The sequence below is a fragment of the Nicotiana attenuata genome, chromosome 7 (assembly GCF_001879085.1).
Source record: "Nicotiana attenuata strain UT chromosome 7, NIATTr2, whole genome shotgun sequence".
NCBI classification, from domain to species: Eukaryota; Viridiplantae; Streptophyta; class Magnoliopsida; order Solanales; family Solanaceae; genus Nicotiana; species Nicotiana attenuata.
In genome coordinates, this window is record NC_031995.1 from 9210657 (window position 1) to 9223113 (window position 12457).

The window sequence follows — 12457 nt, forward strand, 5'->3', positions numbered from 1 at the left end:
TAACGAAACTAAACGTAGTTACTTTTCTTTACTACTTTCACCGCAACTTTCTTTTCGTTTAGTTTATTACGATACACGTACTCTGTACTTTAGTTTTTTTTTTTTTTTTTTTGTAATTTAGTTAACTAAAGAGGAGTCTCTATAAAATTTCTAATAAAATGGAGTATCTTGAGAGTCTGTCTCTCCTAATTGACTTGTAAAAGTTTTTGCAGTAAAATAAGCTTCTTCGACCGGGAACAAAGAAGAAGGTAAATAACCTTTTTTCAGAACCATATAAGTTTAGTAGCGACGACAAAGCTATAAAAGAAAAGAATTACTCAAATAATAAGATATATAATGTCACAATTTAATAACGTAAAAATAAATTGAGGCAGCTCTGACACCGGCATTAATTGGAGAACTCTTATATGATTAATTAGGGGTGGCAAAATGGTTAAAAGAAAATAATTAACCACCCATATTATTCACTAAAAAATGGGTTGGATAATGAACTTTTTAAAAATTGGTCAAACATGGATAAGAACCATATTATCCATTTAGAAAATGGATAGCCAATGAGTAACCAATGGATAACCAATGGTCTAACTTTTACATTTGTAAAGCCTCAAATTGGAGGTTCCTTAAGTTAGGGAGACTAAGAATTCTCCCAAAAGTGATCATATGTAAGAATTCATGAATAATATGGTTACCCATATTATCCACCGGTTAATCCGTTTTTTATCCGTATTAAATATGGGTCGGGTCGGATAATTGATTCATTTTTTCGTTACCCGATTTTGACCCGAACCATATCCGATCCGACCCGCTCGTTTGCCACTCCTATGATTAACATAAATTTTAATTTATGTTTAATATATGATTGTATAAAATTTGTATATTTTGTATCTGATTTATACATAGTAAAAACAAATTTCATACAACTAATTATATATTATATAATTTATCTACAACTTTCACACATTATTTCGGGCGATTTGAAGCCGTACCCTATATTTATGCCACCTTTTAACCTATACCCTATTTTTAAAAATTATTGATTTCGTAACCAACTATCAAAAAATCCGTAATAATATGACCATTATACCCCTTCCAAAACATATAAAAGATGCATCAAGCATACCCAGATTCAAATTCCAGAGCCGTATCTCCTCCATCACTCCGTCTTTCCTGAGATCGCCTATCGCAAACCAGATTTGAACCAGATTCAAATTTCAAATTCAAAATTACAAAATACATTGTAAGTATTCAAATTCATCTAATTTTGATTGATTGAAGTTGTTTGACGAACTTCACTGATATGCTGAATTTGCATTCTAAATCTGTTTGACGTTCAATTTTAACATTCTAATCCGACAAATATGCTGAAATTTTTAGTTTATTTGCTAAACAAGCTGAAGTTATTTAGTTTATATCTAAAAAATTCAGCAAAACGAGTTATCTGGGTGTTATCATTGTTTATTTGCTAAACAAGCTGAAGTTATTTAGTTCATATATGCAAAACGAGCTGAAATTTTCCTCCTACACTGGTCAAATATTAAACATAAATTAAAATTTCATATTGCAAAAAAACTTAAGCATTAGTTGCTGAAGTTTTTTACGTAATCTTTAAAAACTTCAGCAATATGAGCTGAAGTTTTCCTCCTACACTGGGTAAAAAAAAATAAAACATAAATTAAAATTACATATTGCACAAAAAACTTCAGCATAGGTGCTGAAGTTTTTTTGTTAATATTAAAAAACTTCAGCAGGATGAGTTGAAGTTTTTCTATTACACTAGGTAAAAAAAAATAAAACATAAATTAAAATTATATATTGCACAAAAAACTTCAGCATAGGGGCTGAAGTTTTTCAGTTAATCTTTAAAAACTTAAGCAAGAAGAGCTGAAGTTTTCCTCCTACACTGGGTAAAAAAATAAAACATAAATTAAAATTTCATATTGCAGAAAAACTTCAGCACAGGTGCTGAAGTTTTTTAGTTAATCTATAAAAACTTCAGCAAATGGAGCTGAAGTTTTCCTCCTGCACTAGGAATGGCAGGCGGTGCGGGGCGGGGTGGGTGCAGGGTGGGTTCTGTCTGAACCCGCGAAATTTAAACCCGCCCCGCCCTGCCCCGCATAGGATTTAAACCCGCATTCACCCGCCCCCCACTCCACCTCGCGTTCACCCGCCCCGCCTCGCACCCGTCAATTTTTTTTTTTTTAATAAAAATTCTTTCTTTTTTAGAAAGCTAGACTTAAATCTGATTTTTTTAACAAAATAATTAATTATATCCAAATTATTCTTAAATTTCCATCTTTTGCCTCTAAATCTAGTGGTTTTTCCTATAGAACAATTAAACTCCACCCTCAAATCCCATAAATCACCGGCAAAAACACATGGTAACCGTATACATAAATATTTTTGGAATATTCGTGGTATAACGAATTTTGGTGGCAATCACATAAAGGACAATTATTAATTCTTATGTTCACCATGTTTCTAAAGCTTTCTTCAGAAGTCCCTTTCTTCTTTTTATCTTGTTTTCTATTCTCTTCAGAGAGAACACTTCACCTTCCCATTATACTTTTTTTTTTCTCTAATAAATATAAATATACTTCAAATCTAATATTTTAATCGGAAAGCTTTCAATGAACTCTATCTAGAGTAAGTTGTACATCTTTTTACAGTTAAAAAGCCTATATAGAGTTCCCCTCTTCTGCTTCTGCTTCTGCTTCTTTTTTTCTTTTTAATTTTAGCCTTTTAAAATTAAATCCCCACCCGCGACTCGCCTCGCCCCGCATTTTTTTTGTAATTTAAAAATTGAACCCGCCCCGCCCGCAACTGCAACCGCAAAATCTCAAACTCGCCCCGCCCCACACCCGCACCGCCCCATTGCCATCCCTATCCTGCCCTATGTATTTTATTATAATTTTTTGGAAAAACTTCATACCAAAAAATGCTTATATTTTCAGGAATATGTAAAATATTTTTCATATAATTTTTTGTATGCTGAAGTTTTTTTAGTTCATTTGCTAAAAATGCTTAATATTTTATCGTGCAATATGTAATTTTCGGATAAGTTTTTGTTAATTGCTCTATTATTTTCTAAGTTTAAAAAGTATTTTTAGTTCATGCTTGAAAACTCAGCAAAGGGAGCTGAAGTTTTCATCGAGCACTGTGTATTTTATTATGATTTTTTGGAAAAACATTATACCAAAAAATGCTTAATTTTCGGATTAGTTTTTCTTAATTCCTACTGAAGTTATTTAGTTCATTTCCTCTGCTATTTTTCGATTTTGAATAGAATTAATATTAAAAAAAAGCACAAGAAACTTATAACAAAAACTGAATATTTCATTAAACATTAAAAAGGATAAATTAAATTACATAAATAACAAAAAGAAAAACTAATCGTCCATATCATCATCATCATCATCATCGTCGTCACTACCAGATGGACGAGCATCTTCATCAGCAGTATTATCAAATCTTGCATACATCTACAAGCGTATCAAGCTTGTTGTTGATTTCTTCCAGCTCCCAGTCGTACTTGTCTATGAGCTCATCCAGTTTCAGCTCAAAAGCCTCTATAATGTCTTGCTTGATTTCTTCCACTATTTGCCTGATAACAGTATCCATTTTTCTCCTTTTTATATTTTATGTCTGCTAAAATATATGCGTTTGAGTGAATAAACTCACAAGGTATATCGTGCTTATATAGGGAAAAAAAACTTCTGCATGGTATATAAAAAGACAAAGAGGAATTTTAAACGTTGTCTAAAGAAAAGCGTGCATGAATGTGATAGGAATGTAATTATTACACTAACACATACCCCCAACGCAATATAATTAATACTTTAATTGTGTTTGTTATGTTTACTCCTGTATACTATGCAATTAATGCTGAAACATGCTCAAGTTTGTTGAATTCATTTTCTAAAACTTCAGCCCAATGTGCTGTAGTTATTTAGTTCATTTCTAAAAACTTCGGCACTTGATAAGCTGAAGTTTTTCTCCTGGACTCAATAGTTTTTGTCGTAAAGCTTTTTCAAATAACTTCAGCCCAATGTGCTGTAGTTATTTAGTTCATTTCTAAAAACTTCAGCACTTGATAAGCTGAAGTTTTTCTCCTGGACTCGATAGTTTTTGTCGTAAAGCTTTTTCAAATAACTTCAGCTCAATGTGCTGAAGTTATTTAGTTCATTTCTAAAAACTTCACCACTTGATAAGCTGAAGTTTTTGTCCTGGACTCAATAGTATTTGTCGTAAAGCTTTTTCAAATAACTTACGCAGAAACTGCTGAAGTTATTTAGTGTATTTAGTGATGAGCTGAAGTTTTTGTCCTACATTTGACACTTTTGTTATGACTTTTAACCAAAACTACAGTCTGCAGGATGAGTCCGATTTGCGTTGTTATAAATTTCAATGGGAGGTGGACTCCTGATTTCAAATACTTGGATCATGATACAAAACTTGTTCTACTTAATAAGCACATATCATTCAATACTTTCCTAAAGAAAATTAGTGAAGTTGCAAATATTGATTCAACCAGATATGTACTAAAAGTATGGTTTGATATCAAACTAAATACAATCAAAGGAATGCTTGTAACTTCAGATGAAGAACTCAGTACCTGTATACATATGCTTACAACTGATTCAACCTACAAGAATTGCCATTTCGTCATCGAAAAAATACAACCTTCAGAATCTGCAGCATTCAAACAATCTCTTGCATATGCGATAGATTTAGAACCTTTTGCTGATTATCAACATGAAGTAGGACAACCAATAATGGAAGTAGACAACGAGCAACAACCTTCTAACATCACAACTGCTTCAGAATATATAATGCTGCAACAATTAACCCCCCTCCCCCCCCCCCAATAAATTCATACCAGTTTGTCGATGACCAAGAAGAAGAAGGACAGCTAATAATGCAAATTGACAACCAACACACAATCCAAGAAAGTTTTTTGTTACCTTATGCAATGATAAGCAACACCGAAGATGAAGTAAACATGGAACTTATACCGATAACATCAGATAGAATTAAAGAAATTGCTGAAACTTCTTGTGCTTCTTAGAAATCAAGAAAAAGAGTGAGGAGAAAGCTAAAAGAATCTCCACCTTGTAAAATACTTAGGCACGATGCGTTGCCTGAGGAAGTAAGAGTTGGATCAATTTTTGAGAACAAACAAAACATGACTAAATTTTTCTGCAACTTGGAGATAAACCAGAAAGTTGAATTCACTGCTGTTAGATCATGTTCAAAGAGATACGAGCTGAAATGCACCGTGGACAAATATTGTTGGAATGTACGTGCTACCAGAATAAAAAATTCCACACTATTTAGGGTGATAAAATATCATAACATCTATGAATGCTCGGTTGATGCAAGAAAATCAGATCAGAAGCATGCTACATCAAATTTATAAGTGAACAAATTATAGAATATGTTCGAGACAAAAAGATAGAGGTTACACCAGCCTTTGTAGAAAATGAAATGAAAAAAAAATTTGGAATTGACATTGGTTATCACAAGGCATGGCGTGCTATTCAAAAAGCTGTTGTTTGCATAAGGGGAACACCTGAAGAGAACTACCAGATTCTTCCTTCATACCTACACATGATGGTGTGCAAAAACCCAGGAACGTACACAAGCATAAAAAGAGATGGGCAGAATAGGTAAGCAAAACAATACTGACCATCAGCCTCAAGTTTCAAATATTCCTATTTGAAAATTTTCACACCTTATGATTTGTTTTTTTGTGTTTCACTGTACATATTTGCTTACATGTTCTTTGCTCCTGCGGCATCAGTAGCTGGTTGGTCCTACTGTAGACCCGTTATTGCAGTAGAAGCAACGTTTTTAAAGTCCAAATATCGTGGTGTTCTATTTGTTGCTATATCAAAGGATGCAAACAATCAAATCTTTCCTCTATGTTTTGGTGTAGCAGAATCAAAAAACAATGAGACATACATTTGGTTCTTCGGGGAAATGAGAAAAGCAATTCAAGTCTGTCGTGAATTAGTTTTCTTGCCGGATAGAAACCAACCGATTGCAAATGAGATTAGAAATTTTTTTCCTGAAGCTCACCATGGTATCTGCCTCTATCACTTTGAGAAAATTTAAAGCAAAGACATGCAAAAGCCACGGTAATAAATCTTTTTCAAAGTGTTGCAAGGTCATACAAACGTGAAGATTTTAATCAGTTAATGTCCCAACTCAAAAGTATTGACAAGAAAACATACAATTGCATAATGGAAGAGCCTCCAGAGAGATGGGCTCGATCGTGGTTCCCACGGCGACATTATGATATGCTAACAAAAAATATGGTAGAATCAATGAATTCCGTTTTACTAAAAGGGAGAGAAATGCCTATTTTAAGAATGTTAGATTTCATCCAAGAAAAGTTGGGAGAGTGGTTTTACGAACGGAGAAAAAAGGCAAATAAAACTTTTCACAAAGTATCAATATGGGCAGAAGAAGAGATGACTAAGAAGATGGACTTGGCTTGTAAAATGTTTGTAAGTATATTTATTAACTTCAGCTTTTTATATCTATTACATTTAAAAAATTTCATACTTTTTCTTTTCGAAGCAACAATACACTAATATAGTTTGTCTTAATTTTTTATTCCTTGTTAGGTGTTCAACCTTGATTCGATATTGTTCAGAATAAATAGTGAAGGAATCGAATTCATTGTGGACTTAAAGAAGAGAACTTGTGACTGCCTGGAATTCCAACTTGATGAATTGCCTTGTCCACATGCAATTGCTGCAATTAATAAGAGATATTTGCATAAATCTGATTACTGCTCAAATTGGTATTCAAAGGAAACATGGTTGAAAATATATGAAGGACATGTGAATACCGTGGGAGATCAAAAATTATGGGATATACCACAAAATGTACAATCTGAGATCACAAAACCTCCCGATGTTGAGATTTTACAAGGAAGAAGACAAAAGAAGAGGCATATACCTGTGACTGAATCAGTACCATTCAAGTCTACCAAATGCAGTCGATGTAAACAAGTTGGGCATAACAGAACAACTTGCTTGTCTTCTTCAGCACCCCATCCATATTCAAAGAAACACACTGAAAAATACTCCAACCTTCAATAATCCTTGGTCTGAATTTAGACTTTCATTATTGTATGACATATTTGAAATGTGATTTTTTCATAGGAATAAAAAAAGAAGCTCTTGGACTATTTTATATACTGCTAAAGTACAAATCACTCATTTTTGTTGCGCAGGCTTCCAGGTTTGGTTGCATTTTATAAAAGTACGCAATGACTTCTGCGAGAAAAAACTTCAGGTTACAGTATGTGAAATACATATCCTTAACACAAACACACACATACACACGCGTACAACACACAAAAGAAAGGCATGTACAAACAAAATCTTCAGCATCTCTAAGCTGAAGTTATAGAAAATGAACTTAATAACTTCAGCATATTCATTAATGAATATGCTTCAAACAAAAAAGCATAGCATAAAAACATAAAAAAGAATTACAAAAACTAAACATAAAAACCAACAAAGAAGTATAAAGATAATACAAACAAATAACAAGGATAATGCAATAGAAAGCTAAGAAGAAAGAGGATGAGAATTACATTGATACAAAAAGAGATGAGAACAACACACAAAGTACAAACAAAAACATCAGCTCTCTGGGCTGAAGTTATAAAAAATGAACCTAAAAACTTCAGCTCTCTAGGCTGAAGTAAACAAAAAAGCACAGCATTAAAACATAAAAAAAGGATACAAACACTAACAATCATCACCACCACCACCACCACCATCATCATCATCACAGTCCTCCTCAATTTCTTTAAATATCTCATCATCATCAGTATCGGAGATAACTATAGGGTAGTCGGGCAAAAGACCACTGAATCCAAGGAGATCAATCTTCAACTTGTTGAATTCATCACGCAGCTGGCTTTGTTCAACTATTACTCTGTCCATAAGAGAAAGAAGAGTCTTCAGGTTGTTTTGCAGCTTGGAATAGTCGTTCCAGCTGGGAAACTTAAAACTATCAAACTGCTGCACAACCTTATCGAACGAGGTTGAATAACCTCCACAGCTACGTTCCAGGTTAAGCCTGTTCTGGAATGATTCATTGGCAAAGAGTTGTGGTCTGATTCTCTCCCAATCAGCCTTTATTTGATCCCACAAAAGCATAAGATTAGCCATCGATTTGTTATTGTACCACTCACACTTTAAAGTCTCCCACTTCTGCATAATTTTATCCATATTAGGCTTCCTACTTCCGCTTCCACCAGACATTCTTTCTTTGACAAAAGCTGAAAGACTAAGGATGAATATAAACTTAAAGAAATATGATGGAAGTCCATGACTATGAAATTTTCAAGTGAAGAGATTGTTAATATAGACAAAGAGTTCACCTAATCAATTTAATATCTATAAATATAAAAGTAACTTTTCAGGTGTTTTTACTATTTTACGTTCAGAGAAATTGAATGAAACAAGATAAGTAGGTGGTAAAACAAGTATGTGATAATGCAAAAAGAAATGTAACTTCAGCCCTAATAAGCCCACAGTTTTCCGATAGTAAAAAAATAACTTCAGCCTGAAAAATAACTTTTTGGATCATTTACTATATGATCAAACAAATTTAAATGAAAGATGAAGTAGGTGACAAAAGACAAAAAGTAGATAGTAAATGCAAAAAAGATAAGTGTCACACCTCCTTTTTTCTTACTACACCCCCCGAAAGAGGTATAATAAAAAGGAGTTTTTCCAATTAAAGGACAATCGAAACGGGATCCATTTTATTAAAATCAGAGTCGCCACTTGGGAGATTTATGGTGTCCCAAGTCACCGGTTTAGATCCCGAATCGAGGAAAAGGTTTGACTCTGTATACAATCTGCGAACCAGAAATCCGGGTAAGGAATTCTGTTAACCCGGGAGAAGGTGTTAGGCACTCCCGAGCTCCGTGGTTCTATCACGGTCGCTTTGATCATACTTGGCTTTATCAAATATTTAATTGCTGATTTTAGAACCTATATGCTTTTGCTTCTTTCACCGCTTTTAATTTAAAAAAATTATCTTGAGACGGGTTACGCGTACGGATACCCGCCCGTTTGGTGCGTCAAAATCATGTCACGCGAACGTGTCCACAATCAATGACGCTTAATTATTATTAAGAAAAGTTTAGGCCGAAGTTGCGCGAATGCATACCCTGATTTTGTTTTTAGAAGTGTAGTTATGTTACACGGACGTATACACAATCACAACGATATATTAAACGTGCCTAATGCAAACTACAATTCTTCACAAATTTCTTATCCTAAAAAAGACGTTGAGGTCATGTAAATTAACAAGAACGAGGTTTTAATATATCTCGCTACTTCATTTCTTCAATAACAAGACTTTCAGCCAACAAAATTAGAATGACGCGGGAGAACCTGTTTATTTAGTAAGAATCTAGATAACTAAAAATGATAATCACATTGTCATACCAATATTTCAATTAAAATTCAAATACACTTTCCTGAAACATTCAACATGAACCAATCTCACACAGAACTTTCGGCAACCATCCATCATTTATTAGAACAAGATTCTCAAATCACAAATTAAGAAATCCTAAAATGAAAACCAATACGAGCACACAAACACATAGGTAATTCCAATATTGTACAATAGGTCGTTTAAATAAACTCAAATTAAACACTAAGCGCATGTAAAGTATTAATAAGAGTAAGTAAGGATAATAAAATCGGACCTTTATTCCTGTGCTTTCTTTAACGTATACAATGAGAGAAGCCTCCAATACAACAAACCAACAAGCGAGCTAATGACCTGAACCTCGAACCGGCAACTGAGCCTTTAACGGACAGCGACGACCTCGACGGCTCGATGACTGGAAAACTCTCACGTTCTTTCACTATTTCTGCTATATTTCCGGCCAATCATGGTAGCAGCAGACGTGAGAGGGTGGCACGGTAACTGTGTGTGTGTGCTCGCCGGTTTCAATGGCAGGTCGTTGGAGTTACGAGATGAAAAAGAAGCGGCTGCTGGTTTGGGTCGTGTGCTTATGGCTGCTGTAGGATATGGGTGTAATGGCTGCTGAAGAAGCAGCTGATCTCTTCTTTTCCAGGCGTTAGCTACTTGTATTCATGAAGAAGAAGATAGGGTCTGCTCCTAATGGAAATGGCTGCTGATTGTTCGCTGGTTTGACAGAAAATGGAGGTCTCTCTTTCTACTGTTGCGGCTGATTGGAATTTTTAGGGGTCTGAGTTATTTAGGTGTAGGTACTATTATATAGGGTAGGGATTAGGTTAGGGGTATGAGCCTAGGAACTATGGGCTAGGGATTTTGGGTCAAAGACTAAAAAATGAACTATAAGATTTATAAAAACGGGATAAACCACCCTAAAACTAATTCTTTCTTCTAAAATTATGTACAATTATAATATAAAAATATAAAACTAATTTTAGTTAATTGAACTAAACTATAAAACATAAAACTATTTTTTTTTTCTGTGTTTTCAAGATTATAAAATAAAGATAGGGTACTATTTTTGTATTTTTTTTTAAGATTAAAAATGACTATAAAATATTAATAAACCTATTTTTTTTGTAATTTTTCATTTTCTTGTAATAAAATAAAGCAAAATAGTAAAAATTAGTTGAAATGGCGATATTAGGCCTAAATTAAATATTTACATGCTAAAATATAAAGAATATTGGGGAGAGTCAAAAATCGCATGTCTACAATAAGTATCAACTTAAAAAAATACCAAAATATGCTGAAGTTTTTGTCATAAGCTTTTTCAAAAACTTCAGCCCAATGTGCTGAAGTTATTTAGTTCATTTCTAAAACTTCAGCACATAATAAGCTGAAGTTTTTCATCGTGGATTCAATAGTTTTGTCGTAAATGCTTTTTCAAAAACTTCAGCTCAATGTGCTGAAGTTATTTAGTTCATTTCCAAAAACTTCAGCACTTGATAAGCTGAAGTTTTTCTCCTAGACTCGATAGTTTTTGTTGTAAAGTTTTTTCAAATAACTTCAGCTCAATGTGCCGAAGTTATTTAGTTCATTTCTAAAAACTTCAGCTTATTTCAAATAACTTCGGCTCAATGTGTTGAAGTTATTTAGTTCATTTCTAAAAACTTCAGCACCTGATAAGCTAAAGTTTTTGTCCTACATTTGACACTTTTGTTACAACTTTTAACCAAAACTTCAGCTTTAAAAGCAGAAGTTATTTACTTCATGCTGAAGTTTAGCATATTTGAATCAATCCAAGTCAGCTAAAAAAACTATTTAATGCGAATAGAACAAAAATTTAAAAGACATCACATAAATCACACAAAATAATGTATATTCACAAAATCCAATTTTTTTTTTTCACTTACATCCTTGAAAAAAAAATTAGTTTTGTGTTTACAAGTTATTCTCTATTCAAAAAATTCACAGAGTGTCTTCATATTCTCCATAGTCATGTCCTAGTTGCTCTTCTTGTGTTTCTTAACAACATTCCATGAACATTCACTATGTCTTCAACTGATTCACAGAAGCGGCAATACGAGCACCTTACTTTACCACCTTGTAAGGACCTTTGAATTACATTTGCCATATTATTGCATTTTCTACATATATGCATCTGGGAGGAGTCACTAAGTGTGAAAAGGCGTTCATGCAAATTCGCTGCAGCACCATGAGCTATAAGACAGTCACGCTCCATTTCACCAAATTTAATTCCACCAAAGCATTTTCTGTCAAACACATGTTGACGGAGTTTAGTACTATGATTTTTTTAGCAACTCCCATCTTCTTTCATAAGAAAAAAAACAAGAAAATATTGGCAAAGACATGCTTACTGGTATGCAGCTGGGAATTCGTGGGAAGCAAAGATAATGAAGGAGAAGTCCAAAAAACTTCATATGTGACGGAGAGTGGCCACATCAAAAAACTCGAGCTCCAGGAAATTTGCTCTTTTTCCTAAATGTTAGATTTATCAACTAGTAGAAAGAGCAAATTGTCCTGGAGCTCGAGTATTTGATCTGGCCACTCTCCTTCACATATGAAGTATTTCGAATTTTCCGTCATTATCTTTGCTTCCCATGAACTCCCTTCTACACCTAATAAGCATGTCTATGCCAACATTTTCATGTTTTTCTTTGAATATAAATTTAAAGAAATATGGTAGAAGTCTATGGATGACTATGAAATTTTCAAGTGAAGAGATTGTTAATATAGCCAACGAGTGCACCTAATCAATTTAATATCTATAAATGTAAAACATATCAATTTAATATCTATAAATGCTGAAGAGATTGTTAACTGTTTTTTGTCAGAGAAATCGAATGTAACAAGATAAGTAGGTGGTAAAACAAGTAAGTGGTAAATGCAATAAAAAAAAAATAAATTTTTCAAAAAAAACTTCAAGTCCAATGTGCTAAAGTCTTTTAAGTTGTATTTTTAAAACTTA